This window comes from Gallus gallus, chromosome 6 (genome assembly GCF_016699485.2).
Source record: "Gallus gallus isolate bGalGal1 chromosome 6, bGalGal1.mat.broiler.GRCg7b, whole genome shotgun sequence".
NCBI classification, from domain to species: Eukaryota; Metazoa; Chordata; class Aves; order Galliformes; family Phasianidae; genus Gallus; species Gallus gallus.
The window spans coordinates 34,674,230-34,691,453 of record NC_052537.1 but is presented as its reverse complement, the minus strand read 5'-3'; positions in this window follow the sequence as shown (position 1 = coordinate 34,691,453).

The following is a 17,224-nucleotide window of genomic DNA, read 5'->3' as shown; positions in this document are numbered from 1 at the left end:
TCCCTCATCTCCTCAATATGTAGGTCACTCTGAAAGTAATGCCTCCTATTTATTTCCATGGAAACTACACTGGATACAAAGAGCACAAAAACATTATTTGATAAATTCCCAGCTACCAAATGCTGTTTTACTGTATAGTCACCACCAATGTCTGATTTGCACAGATGGACTGATTGAGATGCTCTTTATTTTGTGGTGTGACAGCTGCAGGTAGCCATCCAGCATGTGGCTTGTCTTTCATGTTGCTGTCATTACTGCTGAAGCGCAGCATCTACCACTCACCGTGCTCACTACCACTGTTAGGTCTCCAGCAATGTTCAGCAATGAATGCCAATGGGTGCTATCTATTCGGTATGGAGGAATTCAGTTCCACACCTTTGTGTCATACGTCAGATGCCATTCTGTCAGACTGCCCCTCTGCTGCCATCTGTCACAGAGCAACAAAATGCAGTGGAATATTGGTGGGAAGGTTCAACCTCTACTGCCATCCCACCAATATCTGCCTCTGGATTTGTGGGCCAACATAATGAAATAGGAGACTTTACTTTCACAACAGTCCTCATACATGTACATATTAATATAAATATATTTATACATGATCTTTATGTATATATAGACCAAACAAGACAACAGATAAAGCAAACTCAAAGCATGCCTCTTGCCTTCATAGCCACATAACACTGTTGGTAGATGAGCTGAAGCCCACACAGTTTTGAATGCAGACTTTCAATGCCCATGTGGATGCTACCAGTAAGGGCAGTTGCTGTGATGTCCACATAGCCGCGCCTGGTGTTACCCTGTTGTAAGCTTCTGCTATTAGAGAAGTGGTAGTTGGCTGTTTGCTTAACTTGCTGATGAAGCTTTTCATTATCTTACCACTAATGCACTGCAGAAAATGGAATCATTAGAGTGCAGCGACATTCAAATGTAAACATTTGAATAATTTACACTTCCAGCCACAGTTAAATAAAAGGTTTCAATCTCTGATGGAAATCTGACAATAAATATTAATTTCTAATTTTCAATAGGTAAACTTTACGAGTTCCTAAAAGCCTTTTTTTTCCTGGAAGTATAATAGCAATTTTGACACTTGGGCACATTTGGGATTAAAGTTTCCCTCTGGTCAACAGAGCTGTGAATAGTAGTTATACAAATGAAAAGCTAGAAATAATTACAAGTGTTACAATTAGCAGCAATGTGGGGACCTTGACACACCAACAAAAGCTGTGTCTTTTCCAGGGATTTTCCTGAGGGATGTGGGAAAATGAGTGGAGGAGAAGCAGTGTCTGGGCTATGGAGGTGTGCGACTGATGGGCACCCACACTGAAATAACTCTGCAATAGAGGATGCAGCAGCTCACTTTTGGGAGCATCATTTATGGGCACAGCTTTAGAAAAGGAGAGATTTGTTGGGGGGATTTGGTACCTGTAAGGTGTGGGAGCACCTGGCGTTCCCATGATAGATGTGTCTCGATTTCTGCAACAAACTTTTATTTTCAGAGGTTTATGGGTCTGTAGTAAAAATCCACTCAGAGTTTACACTTGGTTTACACCAGGTCTCTGTCTCCCCAAGTTTATTTTAACAACGTTTTTATGTGGTTCTTCTTCAGGCAGCTTGGGTTGAATAAAACCCGAGGCACACCGGTTTCCGATGCTGCCACGTAGTTTTACCACCAGAAGGAGTTTTGAGGTCAATGAAGTTAGGAGGGTCGTAATTATAAGCAGATGCTTCAAGCCAATTACTGTTGTTTTTTCATGTGATTTTAGCATGTTGTTGTAGGACAGCAAGAGTTTCATAAAATGCAGAGATGCGATCGCACAGTAAAAGTGTCCGTGAGATCCTTCATCAGACTGTAGTGCTATCAGACCAGCAGTGCCTTGCCTTGCTCATAGGGTCCCATGTGCTGAGTCCTTCTGTGCCCACTGTTGACCTAAGAAGTAAACATCTGGGGAATTATCTCCCCTTTAGAACTTACTCTGGTTGCAGAGTTGGAGGTGGGCTTGTGGTCAGAATGCTGGCATGCATTGTCCCTTCCAGAATACGTCATTGGTGCTTCTACTGCTCTGTGGTATACTCTATACTTGTATATCACCACCACGTCGATCCTACTGATGTTTGCTTGCCTGAGTTTCAGGTTCATCACCACAAAACTTCTTTTCATCCTCTTGAATGTGTGAGCTGTTAATTGATGATGTGCTTTGAGTCAGAAGCCCTTGATCTGGCTCATCTGTGCTGATGAGTACGTGTTATACCGCATCACATCTTCTCTTTTGTGCTTCCTCCTAAGGTATAATTGTTGTCTACCAATCTCTTTATATTTCATTAATAAATAGGTTTTCAGCCTTCCTGTGATTGTTCCCGTCATCGTTCTGGAGCTCCTGGGATTTGCACGGTGCTGGTTTTTTAACCAGCAGTAACAACGCTGCAGCCAGCAGTCCAGAACAATCTCCATCATTAATTTATATTCTTCGGGATAGTTCTTACAGAAACTTGTGTCTAATGCGATTGTGTGGTCTTGATTAACATCAGTAATCCCAGTGATAGAGTTGTTCAATAATCACTGCACAGCCTGGTGGGGGAAGGGAAGAGGAATGCAAGAGAAATGCAGGTAAAAACATTTTGCTTTTGGATTGTCCGTGGGTAAAGGACAGCAAACTGTCCACAGAAGAATGAAAACAATAACCACTGTGCTTTCCAAATTTTCCATTTTACTTTTTCCCTGTGATTAGGTTAAAAGGAAAGTTTGCTCCTTGCCTTAGTGGGATTTTGTAATGAAGGGATGAAGGAAGAGGTGGGGGGGGAGACCTCAAGGGATGTCCGCTGGGAGAGCACTGAGGCATCCTCTGCTCCTCTCCCACCTGGGGTGCAGCAGCAGGGGGAGAGTTTTATTGCTACCGTTGCACTTTCCCACTATAAAGATTGTTAGAGCAGTTTGAAACCTGACACACCAGGGGTCTCAGACCCCTCCAACTCATGGGAGAGATCTGAGTCTGGGGAAATTCCTTTGTACCAAGGGCCATTCACACTGTCCAAGCACTCTCTCTCTTGGAGGTGTGCTGTGCATCACCATCATTTCTACTAATGATGGGGGTTTGGCAGGAATATGGCATAACATGCAAGAAACTATTATTTCTGTATGGTTCCAGTGACTGAGATGGGGCAAATGGAGTGGAATGAAACAACAGGCAGGGCTTGTGCTCTGTTGTATTCACCTTAGAAAGATGCACAGCCATACTACACAACAACATACACCGTATGTGCCCCACCATTAATGTCTGAGACAGCAAAAAGATGAGAGGACCCTTGAAAGTCCTTTTAATCAGTCTTTACTGCTTTGCTGTGCCCCCCAGCACCATCAACCACTGCCTCTGGCATTTGCAGAATGGAGACAGGCATAAAACTTTGCCTCAGCACTAATCGATACTGGATTTATTGCAGAAAATATTTGGCTAAGCCAAGGTATGACCTAATGCCACATCTCCCTTTCCCTGTTTTCTGGTCTCTTCTTGCCCTTCTGCCTCCTGGCACTGTGGAACTAGAATATACGTTAGAAAGCAAAGATGTGTGAATTGTTTTCCTTTTAGAGCAACTCGCCTTTATTGAGATGCATTTGTTATCCTGGACTCTGAGAAGCACCTTGCCCTTTTCTTGCTCTATTTTCCATTTCCGTCTCTTCTTCATCCCTAACTTTATTTTCTCTTTATTTTCCTCCGTAGCTTTTCTTTTTCTTTACATCTTCTTCCTTTCTCTACCCTCGCTCATCCTTCTTCTCATCACTCACTTGATTTAAGGTAAGGAGAGCACATGTGAAGAGAATTGCTGTGTACAAAAGTTAAAGATATATATGGGATCCTTCATAATGCGATTCACTCAGGCTCGTGATAGTGAAAAGGTATGTTTTCCCTGAGCTTGCCAGCAGTGTAAACCATTCAATTGATAACATAATACGTTTTTATGGTCTCTGTATAGCGATTTTCCATTTAAGTGTAAGTTAAATTGATGAATTCACATAGAAGCATAGAGGAAAGTTTTTCCTTTTTCTTTTGTAGTATAAATTCTACATGAACACTCCTGCCCTCCATTGTGAGCGAGTTTTCCTCCCAGCCATACATGAAATGTGCCCTTAGGTTCTGTTACAAATAGGTTTACACTGATGTGTATGGCTGCTATAAGCATTATGGTCTTGATCTCATACTCATTGAAATCAATGGCTGCTTTCCCCTTCCTTGTAGCAGTGCAAGACCAGTGTCTGCAGGTTGGTCTGAGAATGGAGACCTCATGGCTTGGCTTTGGTTTTGGAGGTTTTTGCATCTATTTTGAGAATATCTGTTTTTAGCTGGGTCTGCTCTACCTGATATTCTTGTCTTTGTGAGATAGCTGTCACGCTTTGATACTCACATGGGCAATTTCTCAAGAATTTTTCTTTGTAGGTTATTCAGTAACAGTTCCTAGTCTCTTTCTGGTTGGCCTGGGAGATCCACAGCTTGAACTGAGATTATTTCCCTCTGTGGAAACGAATGGATCCTTTGGCTGGGTGGGTAATAGCAGCAGGTCTGCAGGAGCAGGAGCGGCTGCAGGGAGCAGTGCTCACTGTTCAGCTGCTAACATATTTTTTCAGTAAGTTTGCTGGTTGGGAGTGCTTGCCTTTCCCATGAAACGTAAAACGTGACCATTTGTGCTCTCTAACAGGATCCAGCGACAGTTTCAAAGTGTCTGGTCACATTTCAGCGTGGCTGAGCTATAATTCACCCCTCTAAAATACATTAATCAAATATATTTTCTGCACTCTGCATCCTAACAAGGACTCACATATTTATTTTTTGTGCGAGCACTGCTATATTTCACACGAATTCTAATATTTCAGTGGTCGGTAGGGAATCCTTATTCGTATGGATTAGAGATCCACTTGGCTGAGAGGTGTTATTAGAAGTAAGGGTCTGCATGTTGACACAGTACTTGCTATAATGTCGGGTTATAGTCTTTGGCATGCTTCATGATGAGCTAGTCTTGGCATGTCCATAACCCCAAGTTTCAGAACATCAAATGCCAACTGCACTGTTTATGTGAGCCCACAGAAAAACACCTAAAGGTGCTCATTCTGAGCAAGCATGTGCTCGCATTCATCATTAATCAGAATGGCTTATTGCAGTTTTTAAAATGCTCTGGAAGTTGAGGGCAGAGGGAAGCAGTGCCCCAACCTGGGCTATTTTCTCAGTTGTGAGTTGAGCACCACATCTGGCAACATCTGCAGCATCTGGGCTGGAGCAGAACCCAGGGGCTGGCACCAGCTGCTCTGCATTCAGCATGCAGGTGGCTCCAAAGGTTGCTCCTTAGTTGCATCGCCCCTCTTCCTCATTAAACAGTTCAGATTAGGGAAAGAGGTATTCATTTTCTGGCAGTAAGTGCTAATTTCTTCCATTAAAAATGGAAGAAAAGCCATGAATGTCTTGAGGCACATAAGACTTCTGCCCTGTCTCCACTTTGGAAGCATATTTGCCATGTAGGGGTCTGAAGGTACCTTCCCCCACACCTTTTGTGCTGTCTTTGCACCACAGCCGTCCAGGGAAGTGGGGCTCTCCTTTGTGTTGAGAGTGAGAATTGAGCATTGCAGGCTCTTTGGCATACCAATAAACCCAGTGACAATAAAAAGGAGCAGTGTTCATTATACTGCTGTGTGGGGAGTTTCTTTAAGAGTTGGGCCCTAAATGGTTTTTAATCCCAGGATGCACTGATTGTGATAATGTGGAGAGGCAAACCAAGCATCAGTTATAAAATCATCGCAAATATGAGCAGAATAAGAAGCGGTTCAAAGGATTCTGTTACAATTTCTGCCTATTCCACAAGGGCTTGAGGAAAGTAAAATAGGCAGTGATTTTGTTTGGGACTTGTTTAAGAAAGATTACTTTTTGTATAGGTAAGTCAAAAGGTTAAGGAAGTAAACAGAATTTAAATACAGTCAGTTTTAGTAATTTTTTCTGTTGTTTTCCTTAACTGCTTCCTAACATCATAAAAAAGCCTGCAGCACTCAGGTGAAAGGAAAAAACCCTTGGGCCAACAAGAGAAGCCCTCACCATGCCGGCCTACAGGAGTAAGAGCTGTAAAATGTAGGCTGTGGCACACCTATAAAACATAATTTTGCTTTTCAGTCTGGAAAAGTGCTGCAGATCTAAAATTACAATAAATCTCCAAATGTCCAGCATTGATTATTTCAAGCCTGTGGCCCTAATGGACAGTAGAGCAGCACATTATGATGCCACGATTAAGGAATTGTGGAAAAGTGTGAGAGTGATTTTGGACTTTTTTTTGGCACCTTTGCAGAGCTCAATGTTACCACAATTATTGGTTTTCTGAAATATGTCCCTATGCATTATTCTGATCAGATTACTTGCATTGCACAATCCTCTGGTGAATAACAGGACAATAGCACAAAATAAATCTCTCTCTGAAATTTAATCTCCATGTCTGTAGGCTGGCAAGAAGAACATCCCCAGCCCTCTGATAAGAAGTTGTATATTTTCCTGAATGGTGGTGTATTTTTGTTTTATAATTGTCCTTAATGTAAATTCTCAGGCAAGAAAGCAATGGTGCCAAAGATCTCCAAGGAAAGAAGGGTTGAAATATGGGTGAAGCGTTCCCATAAGCTCAGCAGGAAGAAACCCTAATTTTCTTAGTAAACTACAGGGGCGGGTGAGTTCGGTGACTTACAGAAATCATTAACCTTTCCCCTATTATTGGTTCTCAGTGTAATTTGTTTGATAATCTTCTTCCTCAGTGAATAGTAGTCCAGCTTATCAGCTAATAAAATATCCTCCCGTCCTTCGGCAATGTTTAGCACATTGTGGCTATGATACAGCCAACAGCAGTGTGGAAATACCTGTTCTCTTCGAGGGGCACTTCTAAGCCAGGGATTGGAAAGCAGCCAATATTTATGGCCTGAAGGGCGATCTTGTGTTTATTATTGCTCATCCACTGAGCTCCATGGACAAGCTAGAGGATAATTGTTATATTAAGACAGCAGAAAACGTGCTGAGTTTTAAGCGCTCGGATTTCATGTGCATGCATCCAGAAGTCGACCTTTACAGATGTGAGGTGCTCAGTAATCCCTGGGATGCCCCCTAACAATGCTCAGCTGTGTGAGGATCAGCGTGGGCACACAGGGGCTGTGCCACATAACCCAACTTTTGGGGCTGGTGTGGCATGGCTGTCTGCAACTGCAAACCCAAGGAGGCTGTTCTGCTGGGGCAGGCTCTCTGCAGACCTGCTGGATTCCCCAACAGCTGTGTTGGCTGTTTGTAGGGCTGGATGCAGTGTGCAGCTGGGCTGGCACAGGCTGCTCTTGGCTGCGAGTCTCTCCCTGAGGCAACCCAAGCTCCTTCCCAGGCTCATGCAGTGAGCAGAGCTTCGCTAGTGGTGATGGCACAGCCACAGTGGCACAGGGGACACTGCATTAGACTCTCACCTCTGTGGGGCCAGGTACAAACTGAGGCTCAATTCATGAGTGAAATTTGGATTTGGGATCTTCACTGGTAGTATCTGCGCTGTTATACCACAAGAACTGCTCTGCAGGTGGGCATGACTGCCAGTGCTGCTCAGAAAGGTTCCAGGGCTGGGTGGAGCGCTGTACTCAGCCAGCTGAGATGAAGATGTATTGGCAGAGCCTTGAGTGGAAGTTCACCCAGCAACTGTGTGCTTGATCCTGGCTCCATCTCTGCTGAGTTGTCCAGCCTGGGGTCTCTGCCACTGAATGAACCCAACTGGAAGAAACATTGGCTGTTCTGTAGTGTGTGACTGCTCTGTGTTCTAATTACAGAAAGATGATTGAATTTGTGTGATTCAGGAAGAAAGTTTAAAATACAAATTTTATTTAAACAGGGATCATTAGGACCTGTAAATTGGCACTGGTCCAGGGAAGCAATAGCCAGCAGCACTACACTGCTTTGTATTCAGCATGGTTCTGGCTGTTACCATGTGTGTGCACATTTATTTCCATACGGAGCAGCCCTCTTTTGGGGCTATTTGGGAACAGATGAGCTGCTTTGTGCTTTGACCTGGGAGCTATGTGTATGGTGACACAGTGCACTGTGCCGAGAGCATCCTGCCACACCTGGTGAGGGCACTGCAGCTGACAGAGGTGCTTCTTGGGTGACTTTGTTCTTATTTAATGGCCCTCAAAACCAGAGAGCTAGAAGCTGCCTCTCCTCAGCTCTTCTTGTCTAGTGTGGCTTCAGAGACTGATCTGATCCAAAATTTGTTTCCCATCTGTGCCTGGTATGACATGCTATCTCTGACACAAAGATTTTCCTCTCTGTAACTCTTTCCCGTTCCTCTTTCATGTTGATGCTTTTCTTTTCTTCCCCCAATCTGTGTCTGCTTTCAGCAGTGTATTTTCTTAAGTGTTCACTCCTGTTTTCAAATTTCACTGGTGAAGAGCATTACTAAATACCAATTGGAAATAGCTTTGCTTACTTTGTCTTAAAACTTTCAGTTAGATTTGCAGATAATATTTGTCAAGATTTGAGCCCTGCATATGCTATTGTTAATTACCATGGAGTCCATGGCATGCAGAACAACCAGAGCTGACCAACACTCCCCTTGCCTCTCTGCACTCTTTTCCTCCTGCACTGATATGGGCACATCAGCTCCTTCCCTTTTGAAGTTAGTTGTGGTTTCGTGCTGCCTCTTGGTGAGGCAAAAGCATTATAGTTTTATATGGACCAGGCAAGGATCCTAGAGCATTTGGTGGGGCTGTGCAAATCTGTGATGCTGGGAAGGATTTATTCCCTGAGATGTTTTCTGTCTGAGTGCTCACAGTGCAACAGGAGGGTGCATTTGTGGCCACTTTTGCAATGAACTTCAGATGTCAACTTTGGGAGTTCTGACTCCCCAAGCTCCTCTGTGAGCAGTCCTATCTCTCCTTACCCTGATAAGCATTTGATAAAGCCACAAGATCAGCCACATGGATCCATTCAGGATCCACACTGCTTTCAACCTTGCGCAGTTTCTGTGCGCTGCCTACATGTGTGAAGACAGCCAAACATCCCACAGTTCTTGTGGTGTGGCAAACAGGCCTCATTCATTCTGCAGAATAACATGTATCTGTAGCCAATGTGGTTTTGTAATCAGAGATTCAGAGAGAATGTTTTTGATCAATCAAGTTTCAAACTCAACATTGAGAAGAGGACTTTCAGATCAGGAAATGACAGCTTTTGTTGTTTGATTATTAAACGTGCTGTTGAGTGAAATGATGGTACAGATGAATTGATAGTAAATTGTCCACACATCTCAACAAGATGGAATTTCAGAGGCCAGATTTCCAGGAAAAGTGAAATATTGTACATAAATCCATCAGCATATAGCAGTACACATGATCTGACCGTGGCTTGTCTGGTTATTTTAGGACATTATTTTGTTCATACAATTGAAAAATCTTTATTAGGCATTATTTATATTTATATTCTGGTTTATTGTAGATATGAGCCTTCCATGAAGCAAGCAAATTTTATTCCTTTGAATATTGCTGGTACTTTGTTATGATACTTTGTTGGTCATTAAATAAGAGACTGAACATCAGAACCAGAGGAGAAATCTCTGGCAAAAATGTGTTGATTTTAAGTACTTTGCAGTGCTTAACATTAATGTTATTCAATAACAGTTTGACTTCTATGGCTAGCTCAATGGCAAATATTCAAATCAGAGAGAGCTCTAAGCTTAGTTTTGTCATAATTTCTAGTTAAATATGTTGTATAACACTTGAATTCTTGAAGGTTCTTTATTAATTTGATTTTATAAAATACCCAAAGTGATCTGAAACGCAGAAATTCCCAGCAAAGATTTATAATAAATGTTTTATAAGTACTCCAAATTAAGTAGACAAAGCCAATGCTTAAAAAGAATAAAATAATTAGCTTAGAGAAATAAAGTTGTTTTTTAAGATCTTGATTCCCAAAGGCTCAAAAGCTTGTATACTTTTCTTAAGGACTAGACACCATTCTGTTGTAGAAGCCACTGAAATGCTGCATTACATCTGGCACCTCTAAATGGGGAGGTGGGGATCTTCAGCTTAATTATAGGAGTCTTCCTCTCTGTTTTGTCCAAAATATTTATTCCTTTTTTTTTCCAACTGTACACACAGTTCAGGATGTCTTGTTATGGGCAATTAAGTGATAATACAGAAGCAAAAGTCACTTCTTGGTTTTGCCACAAGATATTTCTGGGCGTTTCTGTCCAAGCATAGTTGCAGGGATGGAAAGAAGAGATTATTCTCTCTTTTGAAAGCCCGTTTGATATATAGGGAGTTAAGTTTTAATAAATACTGATTGGCCTAATGTGCCAAAGATGCTACTTAAACGCAAGGGGACTGGTGGTTGGTTATTTCTATGGGATCATCAAACTAACTTTAGCTTCATGTAAAGGTAATGGGTAACTGCCCCCTGCTGCTGCAATGCGAATGATGTGGGGACAGAGCCAGGGAACACTGGTGTTGGTGGTAGCACTCAGCACTGCCAAGTTAGTGTTATTTTTTTTGTATTCTTCTTGGTAAAAGCTTGATAAATGCATTGTTTAAATCAGAAACAAAGCTACTAAGAAGCATAAAGCAAATATTAATTCCCACCTTGTTTGGGCACGTTTTAAGCCCCGTTTAATCATAGAAGACAGTGAGGAGAACCAGAGCTGTTTTCTCAAGCCAAGCACCAAACTAATAGCAAAACAAAACAGGCATACATTTTAGCTGTCCATCAAGAGCTCCATGGCCTTGCCCATGCTGCTGTCCCCACTTCTGCATTGCTGCTGAGACTCCCCTCTGAGGCAGGACATGAGTACCTGATGTAATGCCCCAAATGATTGTAATTTGGCAAAATGAGGCCCACAGTTGAAGGCTCATTGGTTGCTGTCCACACTTTGGTTAGGCATGGCGCTGCTGTGACATCTTTGCAGAGAGCAGTGCTGAGCTATGCTGACTGGCCTGGCTCTTTGTGCTGCACAGGTGGCAAAGCACTTGTGCTGTCTTTCTGCGAATGCATCCAAAAGATGAAAAAGAACAGTGAGGCACGGCTGCGTGCACTGCGTCCACTCAGACAGTTTAACCCTTGGGTCAGCGTGTTTGTATTTCACTTATTGGATTGTTAATAGATTTTCTTCATTTGTGCGAGACGTTGTGAATGATGTGCTGAGGCCTTTCTATTACTCCACCGCTGGCGCCCGTGGTCCACCTGTAAGAAGATAGCGTTAAAAGCTGCTGGAGTTTCTACCTCTTGACAACATCCCAGCTGTAGACTAGCAATAGCAATCCTCCCGTGGCAGTTTTAATTATCGGCCCCGGCGATACCATCAGTAAGTGTGTAATTACGTGTCACTTTCCTGGCTGTTGGGTATGAAAAGTGGAACCAGTGAGATGATGATCGTTGAAGCTGTAGACTCATATTTAAACAATTCAAAATGTGTAACTGGCAGTGTCATTAAACAGAGAGAGTCTGACCCCAGCTGTCAGTTACTTTTCCTTATGCAGATTTTTTTTATGCTGTCTGTCAAAAGAGCTCCATGGGCTGAAATGGGACAGAAGAGGAAGCGTAATGCGCCGAGCACAGAGCGCTGCTCTCCTCCACTCCCACCGAGGTGGTCTTTTACCCTAAATAAATACTACTGGAGAGATTGTAAATAAACGGCTGACCATGCAGGAAATTATATAGACTTTGCTGATGAATAAACAAAGGGGACTTTCCAACAGGCATTCGACCCTTCAAAAAAATATGAATAAAATCTGACTCATTACCCTGAACTTAAAGAACAAGGCTTATGGTAATTTGGGGGCTTCATTACTGGAGGATAAAAATGGAATCGTTTTCATTTCTCCAAGTTTCTGCCAAAAAAATTGTTCAAGCCATGGCAGATAAATGATTAACCTGAAGGTTATCATTATTTTAATGCATATATTTACACACACACACACACACACACGTATATTTAGGGAGAGACTTGCACGCATGCACACACATACATGAGCAATAACATTTTCTGAATATTGCTTTCAAAAAATATTGAGATTCCAATCCCTTTCAGTAAAACTTCAAAGTTAGCAGACGTTTAAGGTATGCAAAGTAACAGAAACTTGTCACCTGGCCAATATATGCTAAAGAGATGGAAAAAAAATAAATATATGTGCATAGGAGTAGGCAAGCAAAGAACTTTTTTTTTTCCTGCAGATACAGTCAGAAATTTCTAAAATGACAACTCTTCAATGTCTGAAGACAGGCACACTTGTTTGGCTGACAATTTGGAAAATGATGGCACTCCAAGAGTTAATTTTGAAACAGAAGCAAATAAATGAATTAGTACTTTACTGAATAAATAAATAAGTACATATAACCTGAAGGTTAAATAAGCATATCAGTCTGCAAAGAGAGAGAAAAATGTTTCTTTAATTTTCAAAGCATTGGTATTTCTCATAATAAAGCTAACTTACAGTTGCTTACAAATAACCTCCCATAGACGTAACATACCTTAATTTGAAAGCCTTGGAGTTCCCAGTGATTCTGTTAGCAGCAATGGAACAACAGAGGTGCACTGGATGCTTGACCTGCATCACATCTACTCTTGTAGATTTTTAAGGAGAAAATATTTATTGGTGTCTGTCTGTTTGTGTATATCTACATATATGTTTATAAAAGCTTTGCATATATTTCTTGTTTCAAAGACAGTGTCACAGACCAGCACATACAGGAGTGTAGGCTATATTAATTGCAGCGGTACTTTCATACTTGAAAGTAATAAATAGGCACATATTAAATCCTCTAAGGATTAATTTGTATTTTATCAGCTGTGAAAAGGGCAATTTTTTACATATCCAGACTTAAGAGGTAGCCCTATTAGACCTTCATTGGAAAACAAATTCTGCATATATTTTGTAGCAGGGCTCTTGATCTTCATCTTTTTTTTCTCTTTTCTCTCTACCTTAAAATAATAATAATAATTAAAACCAACACGTTTCTTGTAGCAAGTGGTTCTATCATTTAATGTAGAGAAGGAAATGGGTTGTTGCATTGTGGGTAGGCAAGCACGGTTTAGTGAAAGTAGGCCTTGTATATATTTGCATGAGCAGTTAACAGAAAGACCAATGGAAAATGCCATTTTCTAATATGTTAAGTGTCTCACTTCTCTGTGGCATTTGAAATATATGGTGCTTAAGGTCATTCAGTTTTGAGGCATACATATGAATATCATTGTAGGTGTCTTTAAAGTTATATTTACAAACAATTTGCTGTTGCCACTAATGAATACTTGCCCTCCTAGACGCAGTGCTGCAGCAGATAGTTAGGTGGAGTGGGTTGTTGAATGCCAAATAGCCATTTTTCTTTGTCTTTCATGAAGTCATCCGTATGGTTGAGTATTTTCAAGTTCTGTTTCTGTCCTACTTGCATGTTAGCTGCAGGCTATCTGCATCACAGGGAGGAGGCAGTCCCTTGGGAAGGGCCCACTTTTCTGCATTTAGTTAGTTGCTTTGAAAGCAAAGGATGCTAAAAAAATTAGCTCTCTTTTAGGAGTGTTGGGTGACTTGTGCACAACAAACAGATTCAATGTTGGAGGCTCCAGTGGGGATTTTTAAAGAGACACCACACATGTTATCTGTGCCTGAAATATAGAGGTGTTTCCAGCAGACAAGGAAAGTAGAAGTTTGTAGCTTGCATTTGTAGGGAGTTGAGCAGTTTGCACTACACAGGGTAATGGATGAGCTCAACAGCAGAGCTGTTGTACGTACTGTTGAACTAAATCAAACTTCATTTTTAGATTTAATAATGAAGAGCAACATTATTATTATTTTTAACCTGCAGAAAGATAAGGAAATAACAGCATGGTATTCTTCTGCTTTTGGGGGATTTAGGTATTATTAATTGCATGAATCCCTCGAATCTAGGTAGCTTGGGTTTTCTTTTCCATCCTTTCAGTGAGGAAATGGAGATGCATTAAGACATGCCGTGCAAGGGAAGAGCAGCCAGCCTGTCTTATCATGCCTACTGCCCAGATAGAAATTCAGTACCTGCATTCAGATAGAGGCTAGGAACAGCAGTAACCTCTGCAAAACTAGCACCCGGAAAGGAGAGTATAGATATCCCTGAAATAAAGTAGCAAGATTCTGTTTGTAGCTATTTTGAAACAAGGAGAACTATTACAATGGCTAAATCTTGTGAATACAGTCAGGTTGGCGCTTACATGATTAAGGAAAACCTAATTTATCTTAGCAGTGTGGACTGATACTGCTAGAAAGGTTTTTGTCTTGTTTGGTTTTGATGTCGCTGTTACTGTGCTACAGTAATTGTTAATCACTTTGACTTAATCATAGACTTTGTTTGCAAAGATTTTCTTTGCAAACTTCTTTTCTTCCATATTACATCCATGGCCAACATGGAAGGGTTATGTGAATTCTTTAGGAGAAAATGTACAACTCTGTTGTTTTACGAAAGAACTGTGTTCAAGCAGACACACCAGCTGTGGTGCTTGATTTGCAGTGTTCCCTCGGTCCCTCAGTGGGTGACTTTGTCACCCTTCTCAAAGCCATGGCTTATTTTCCTCCCTGGTTTTACTCCTAGCGGTGTGCAGGAACAAACCCAGATGCTATCGCGATAGTTGCCCTATTGCGAATAATAACAGACATCGAAACGTGGTAGCTTAATATTTGAAAACTATCTAGAAATTAACGGAGCAGGAGATGCATTTTGTTTCGCAGTGGAAATCTATTAGACAAGTACCCTTGGTGCATGGAAAATATATGCTTTTAACAGTTTTGATCCTTTATCAATTATTCATATGTGAAGGTTTTTCCTGTATTTGTACAGTTTGTTGGATGGAATAGCAAGCATGCCCTTATTTGTCTAACAGTTTTGCTTGAACTGTATCAAATAAGATATTTAACACACTCAAACATATTTAAGAAATGAAGAGCCATTTTTTCAGTGGGGTTTTACACATCATCCTTCTTTATTACGCCAGGTTTTGCTCATCATACCATATTCTTCCTCACAGGACAGAGACAAATAACCATTCTCTGCAAGGACAGTGTGTGTGTTGAATGCATTTTAAATGCTGCACTTTGTTATGATTGCAACCAACATTTTAAATATGCTGCAATCAAATTCCAAAATGACACGAGAAAAATGACATCAGAGAATAAATCTATTAGGCTGCTCAGGCAACAGGAATGTTTGAGCCGGAACATACTTAACTTGGAAGTTAAAGATTGAGTACAGTGTTTATTTTATTTGCTTAAGAGAGGCAAGCCTAATTCATCCCTGTTGTGGAAATCAATGGAGTTACAGTATAAATATGCTTTCCCAATATATTTGACATATTACACAAGCTAAACAGCATTACCTAAATATAGTTTAGCTTTTAAATATCACATGAGATTGCTGATTTACATTGTACTAGGTTTGTTGGAACTATGCAAGGGTCAGTTCTGCCTCTCAGTCTGGAAGAGGGAAACCAACATCCAACGAGCTTCTTGGTGGGAGTCAAATGAATGGCAGAGGCTGTGCTGGCCAACCTGGTGCCTGGAGGCTGCAGCAATGTATGTAAGAAAAAGTTTTGTACAATAAGGCTAGGGATGCACTGGCATAAAGTGCCCAGAGAGGTGTTGGATGTCCCATCTCTGGAGACATCCAAGGTCAAATGGTTATTACATCATGGACTATTTCCTCACGTTTCTTACCAGTATAGAGGAACATGAGAGAGATCTTGGATACAACAGATAAATACATAAATAAATAACATTGTGCTTCTTGCTAAGAATGGTTCAGATTTGGAGACGGAAACATTTTTATCCTGGTAGGATAACCCATCTCTGGGGCCCAGTAAATACTTTTGCAATTTCTAGGCAGTCATGCTGCTTTCTGGCTTTGTATTAAAGTGTTAGCTTCTGTTACTGTTGGTATGAATATTCCTTATATATCTTCCTGAAAAATTTCACTTAAAGAAAATAAATGATATCTTACCTTCAAAGTTCTTAAGTGAGCATGACTGGGATGAAAGATTTGGTTTGTTTTACATTAAAAAGAAGAAGAGAGTGGGAAATAAAGTGGTACTCAACAAAAAAAGGGATTTGTCTGACCTCATAATGGTAGCTTTAATTTCCTCTGAAGAATCAGAGCTGAGCAGGTGTTTCCCAGGTAGGAAAATTTCACTTAAAGATCTCTGAACTGTCCCAAACTGAAGTCCATTCTCATCCATAACGTAATTTAGCCCTTGGCAGGTATATAGAGCTTTTGTAGCTTTCTGTTCTTCACAAAATCTCCTGAGCTTCAAGTCTCACTGACCAGATGGGTTGTAATTTGGCCTCTGACATGGTGCAGTCCTGCTGGAGGGTGAAAATTACCTGAGCTGGCCAACGCTGGGGTCACACACCCATCTCCTTGAAGTCGTTTTCCTTTTTTTCAGTCTCCTGCCTTGCCTTTCCCAGTACAAGGATCTCTGTTTTCTGCATTTTGAATAGTGCAGATTAGTGAGACGTGGAATACTTATCTCTTGGAAGTCAGATATTATATTTAAATGTCTTAGGCCACTGCTGAACATCAGTCACAGGATTGATTTAACCTTAGCAATATCTGACTGCAAGTAAGATGCTGAGATTGCCCCGAGTAGGGTAGATTGAAATACTCTATAGTATGCCAGGTGATGGAAACAGCAGCGTGTGAGATAAATGTGCGCTTAATTAAGGAGAGCTTTGCGTGCTTTTCAGGTCTGAGAACTCATGCCTTAATTTTCTGGGCAAAGTAAAAATGGAATGAAAGTATTTTAGAAGAGTTCCATCCACCTGCCATCTCTCCTAATGCTGTTACTTCCTCAGCCCCTTATGCCTGAGCCCGTAGTGTGAAACTATTTTACTGAAGATGAAGTGTGGGACCTTCTGCTCTTGTAAACAATGAAATTTGCAGAGCTTTTATAACAGAATGCTATCCTTCCTTTGCTGTTTTAATTGAGTATGTTCTCCTTGCTGCTCGGCTATCTCTCTGAGCACCAAACAAAAAGGGGGGGAAAAACATAAAGTGCATCTAATTCTAGGAGTTATGGCTTTGCCCCTATTTAGTTGGGAAGATGGGATGGCTTCTGACCAAATTCCTCTCCAAGAGAAGGTCTCTTTGCTAGCTCCTCCATGCAGCCCTGGTGTGGTGTCCCCACAGTGCGGCCACACAGTAACCACAGGCCAGCAGCACTGCTCACCATGAACAGAGTTTAC